Consider the following 6,000-nt stretch of genomic DNA (forward strand, 5'->3'; position numbering starts at 1 on the left):
GCATGTTGTGTTGTGGTATGTATTGGGACTAGGCCCCCAAATTGGGCCATAAACTGGCCCCAAGACTAGCCATAAACAAAATCTCTGCAGCACTGTGACATGTTCATGATGGCCATGACGCCCATGCTGAAGGTTGTGGGTTTACCAGAATGAGGGCAAGGAACACCTGGCCCACCCAGGGCAGAAAACCGCTTAAAGGCGTTCTTAAACCACAAACAATAGCATGAGCGATCTGTGCCTTAAGGACATGCTGCTGCTGCAGATAACTATCCATTCCTTTATTTCCCATAAGGAATACTTTTAGTTAATCTATAATCTATGGAAACAATGCTTATCACTGGCTTGCTGTCAATAAATATGTGGGTAAATCTCTGTTCGAGGCTTTCAGCTCTGAAGGCTGTGAGACCTCTGATTTCCCACTCCACACTCTATATTTCTGTGTGTGTGTCTTTAATTCCTCCAGCGCCGCTGGGTTAGGGTCTCCCGGACAGAGCTGGTCTCAGCAGTATGTGTATGATGTTCAAATCGCTTGAACCCAGGAGGCAGAGGTTGGAGTGAGCTGAGATTGTACCACCGCACTCCATCCAGCCTGGGTGACAGAGAGACTCTGCCTCAAAAAAAAAAAAAAAAAAAAAAAAAAAAAAGCAATGAAGAGAAAACATTTTGAAGGAAAAGGATGTCCCTAAGTGCCAAAACCGAGGTCCGAGCCTCGGCCCACACCTCAAGCGAGGGGCCTTGTTACCCTCAGCTGTAAAGTGGACATCTACATCTAGCCGGGCCTCCTTCGGCATTGCCAGAGAATTCCATGGGACACAAATGCACACATGGCCCAGCTCCCGCTCATTGCTCTGTTCATGCCAGCTGGTACCATTCTACTACTCCAGTATTTACATGTGCTTTTTATTTTTTAACCAGACTCTACCAGGCCTGTTATTTTAGGAGTGTTTTTCTCACCCTGCAACATATTGCAACATTTTTGCTTTTAATAAATGTTCTCCTATGGCCATGGGATTCTTCCCACCCTGTCCTTCCTGGGTCCCAGCCAGTTCTTTGCTGGTGCTTCTCTACTCTTTGCCCTTGCAGTCCCTGACAGGAGGTAGACATGGGTGGAAATCAGCAATCGAGCGCTTTTTCCCTTCTCCGACGGGGGCCTCTCTCTCACCAAGCCCTGAGCCACAGACCCTACTCTGCCCAGATAGTCTCAAGGCACCATGAACAATGGCTCATTTTTACACTCTCACACGCCTATTTTACAGAGGGACAGAGAAATTCCTGCAAACCCAGGACACCACATACCACCCAGAGCATGTGGACCCAAGACCCTCCAGACCCATTGTTCTTTTTTATTATTATTATTATTCTTGAGACGGAGTCTCACTCTGTCACCCAGGCTGGAGTGCAATGGCGTGATCTTGGCTCACTGCCATCTCTGCCTCCCAGGTTCAAATGATTCTCCTGCCTCAGCCTCCAGAGTAGCTGGGATTATAGGCGTAAGCCACCACACCCGGCCCAGACTCCTTGTTCTTAAAAGGGGAGCGCAGGTCTGTCAAGCTGAGGACCTCCTGTGGGTCCGCATTTCTGGTTTGTTCTTGGGACTTGTGTTGGGCAAGAACCAGCAGTGTGGCAGGCAGCCTGCACCCCAGTCCCACAGGGTCAGCCTCACGGGGCTGCCAATTGGTCACTACGTTCCCACATGGCAGGTGACTTCCCACGCAGTGTCTGGACCAAAAGGCAATGCCCGGGGATAGCTCTCGGGACCCAGGTAATCCTGTGCTTCTCATCCCTTCTTGTGGAGACAGCTCTGGGTTCCACACTCTAGCTGTCCTGATCTGGCCTTCGCTATGCCAGGAAAAATCCCACAAATAAAAACATAGACTCGTGGTCTAGGAAAAATGCTGTTGTCTCACTAAATGGTTTTTTGCTCCTGAAGAGCTGATGCACAAAATACCATGTGGCTGTTAAAATAATCAGGAGTGTTATGTGGCAACATGGGAAAACACTGCAAACAATGAAAACAGAATCATGAAAGCTGCAATTACCACCTGGTCAAAACTATTTCTGCACATGTGGAGGGGACAGAGCATGTGGTGGGACTCTGTGCAAATATTCTTCTTGTTTCCTTTTGTTGTGATGAGGAATGTATAATAGGCCGGGTGCAGTGGCTCACGCCTGTAATCCCAGCACTTTGGGAGGCTGAGGCAGGCAGATCACGTGGTCAGGAAATTGAGACCATCCTGGCTAACACGGTGAAACCCCGTCTCTACTAAAAATACAAAAAATTAGCTGGGCATGGTGGTGGGCGCCTGTAGTCCCAGCTACCCAGGAGGCTGAGGCAGGAGAATGGCGTGAACCCAGGAGACGGAGATGGCAGTGAGCCGAGATTGCGCCACTGCACTCCAGCCTGGGCAACAGAGCAAGACTCTGTCTCAAAAAAAAAAAAAAAATGTAATATATAATAAACTAAAACCAGGGGGAAAAAAAAAGGAATTTCCTTTGTTTTCTAAGTATCCAGTATGTTCCAGGTACTTTCCCTAGGCAGTGTCATTTAATTATCCAAATCTGGGTCTTTTCACCCAAAACTCACACACCTCTCAGAGAACGGCTGTTTCATGACTCCTAAAACACTAAGGAGAGTGAGAGCTGCAATATGTCCAGGGTCAGCCCCAAGTCCTGCCCCACAAGGTGGTCCCCGGCCTGCCCCGGAAAGTGTTGGCCACGTGTTACCATGGAACTCAGCCCTAAATGGCCTGAGCCCATGGCAACTTTTGTGTTCAAAAGCCTCAGCAAGGACAGGCGTGGTGGTTTATGACTGTAATCCCAGCACCTTGGGAGGCCGAGGCGGGCAAATCACTTGAGGTCAGGAGCTCGAGCCCAGCCTGGCCAACATGGTGAAACCCCGTCTCTACTAAAAATACAAAAATTAGCCCGGTGTGGTGGCTCACACCTGTAATCCCAGCTACTGGGGAGGCTGAGGCAGGATAATCACTTGAACCTGGGAGACAGAGGTTGCAGTGGGCTGAGATCGCACCATTGCACTCCAGTCTGGGCAACAGAGTGAGACTCCATCTCAAAAAAAAAAAAAAAGCCTCACCAAAGGAAAGGTGTCTTCACTTGAGGTTTGAGCAATGTGGATTTCCCCCAGAAAAATGAAGAAACACTTCAATTCCAAGCTTTATTTGTTGGGTTTTTAAATATCCAAGTGGCTCCCACACCAATAAGATAGTCCTCCTTTGCTACCTAGGAGCACAAAGGTGCGAGTGCCTCATCCCAGAGGGCTGGACATGCTCTCCTTTCTTTGCAGCTTTCAGCCATGAGCTTGTGACATTTCACAGGAGAAGCATCAATTGCAGCTTCCTGTCACTCCAGCGGATGGTCTCACACCCGCTCCTGCTAGCCTCCACCCTCCGGTCTGATTCTGGAGGAGAAGGAACAGGTGGTGGCACCAACTGTTTCCAAACTGCTGAGCCAGGAACAAGCTTCAGCATCTGGGCACGTGGCCACAGGGCACTGGCTGTGTCTGACTTGCCAGGGCCCAGCAGCCTAGGAATGGCAGCCTCCCTCCGAGAGCCTACACAGACACATAACACACTGTGCTGTGTTATATGTTATATAACATATAACACACCGATCAGTGGCCTGAGGTGAAAGCCCACCACAAAACAGAATTTGCTTTCTGTAGCAACTGGTCAAAAGGAAGGAGTAAAGTATTACATACTAAATTGGAATTAAATAAGAACTCTTTATGAAATAACTGCATATCCATCTGTACATGGAATATATGATGAGTACATAGTTCTAAATATTTTGTACGTGCCAGGCCCTCACACAAGGATATCATTAGCTCCTGGGTGGTCCATCATTAATTCTGTTCCACAGAAGAGGAAACTGAGACTCAGAGGAGGGCGTGGCTCAGCCAAAGCCCCACAGCTGGCCATCAGGGGCGCCCCACAGCAGCCCCTCTATTCCGGTCATGGAGACTGCTTGTCCCACTTGGCTCATCTCCGTCAGCGATGTGTAAAATCTTTCGGGAACAGCAGTTCTGGGTGAGGGTGGGCAGTGAGTGTCCCTGGACATGGGAGCTCTAAGATTCTCCTTCCTGGACTCCTGGGCTCTCTGACCTCAGTGCCAGCCCTTGTAGGCTCTGCAGCTGAATCGGTGGAGCCCTGTCAGCCCCTGGGGACACCAAGTTCCCTGAAAGAGAATGCTCTTCCCCAGATGGCCTCAAGAAGCACCCCGCTACCTAGTCCAGGTTGCCCCTCCTGCCCTCTGGACTGCATCTGGAGGGGATGGCAGTTTTAATTTTCAGTGGCGATGGCTCTTGGAACACAGCACTGAGACCTGAGGATGCTGGCAGGTCAGAGTGCTGGTGGCCGCCACAGCCGGGTAAGGGACACCAGGGAGGGTAGACCTGCCAGGCATCCAGAATGTGGGAAAGATGCTTTACTGACACCTGCGCTGCTCCAGAAACTCCCTCGGGGGGACCTCACTTGCAAAATGATGAAATGATGTCTCCTTGCCACCAGGGCCCTCCCTGTCAGGGCCTCACTACCTCCCTACTCCGTCCCTGCAGCTCCACTTTCCAGCTCCACCCAAGGCTCCAGCACTCCGGGATGATGCATCCCAGATCCCCAATCCTATCATTACCAGCTGTGCAAACCCACGGGAACTAAACACAGGGAAACACACAGTGTTTCCACCCGGCTGAGGCAGGCTGCCTGCCCACAGCTGCTGGTCTGTGTATAGGCCCATGGCAGACTGATGGTAAGGGCAGCATCCGCCTGTCAATGTTCTGGGAATATGATGTTTAAGACCAGTGCCAACTCAGCCTTGGTAAACGGCGTGTTACAAAACCTCAACTTAGACACTTTTTCCACTTTGCATCAGGGGACCCAGAAGCCCAGTCAAGTCCCCGGCCTAGTGTCCTCTTAGCTTTGACTTCTGGACTTTGTGGGAGAGAAGACTCCAGGCCCCAAGCCATGAGGGCAGCTGACAAGGTTCTCTCCTTAACTACACTCTACTCAGGCTCCACTGAACTCTCTTTCAACCAAGCCCTGATTTGGGGGTTTCTATGTTTGTCTCTGCATTGTCCAATTTTCTCTTTTTTTTTTTTTTTTTTTTTTGAGATGGAGTTTCCCTCTGTTGCCCAGACGGGAGTGCAGTGGTGCGATCTCGGCTCACTGCAACCTCCACCTCCAGGGTTCAAGCAATTCTCTTGCCTCAGCCTCCCAAGTAGCTGGGATTACAGGCACCTGCCACCATGCCCGGCTAATTTTTGTAGTTTTAGTAGAGAGGGGGTTTCACCATGTTGGCCAGGCTGGTCTTGAACTCCTGATCTCAGGTGATCCGCCCACCTCAGCCTCCCAAACTGCTGGGATTACAGGCATGAGCCACAGCACCTGGCCTCCATTGTCCAATTTTAGCAAGGATCCTACTAAATCAATTCAGCCAGAATACCCCATCCTCAGTCATCTGGTCACCTTCACTAACTGGCCAGACTCCCCGTCCCCTACCACACCCTGGGTGCTGTCTGGTCGCCATGGCCAGCTTTCAGCAACAATCCTGTTAGGCGGCTTGAGCCAGAATGGCCCTTCCCCCTGCTGTTTTCCCTCCGTCAATCTCTATCCGGCAACCCCCAACCTGCTCTTGGCTCTCAATCCCCAGTTGTCCACGCTGTGTTTGGAACTGAGCCAAATATCTCTCTTCCACTACAAGACCCTGTACCTATCTCAATGGTCCTGAACAAAGTTGGCCTTATGGGGTTTTAAAAAGCACCAGGAATATTTTTTCTTTAACACAGCTGATCCCAACATCCTCCAGCTCTCTGCTCCACCTCTGCAGCCCAACACTGCCCTAACCCAGAGTGGATCTCCACAACCACCCCCTCTTTGACCCTGGGGGCAACCTGGACCTCACCCCTCCTTGTCCTGGAGGATGCTCTGATGTTCACCTTCAGGTACTGGCCAGAGTGAAGGTCACCACCACAGTTCCCTGTGCTGTGTG

This window comes from Pan troglodytes, chromosome 11 (assembly GCF_028858775.2).
Source record: "Pan troglodytes isolate AG18354 chromosome 11, NHGRI_mPanTro3-v2.0_pri, whole genome shotgun sequence".
NCBI lineage: Eukaryota > Metazoa > Chordata > Mammalia > Primates > Hominidae > Pan > Pan troglodytes.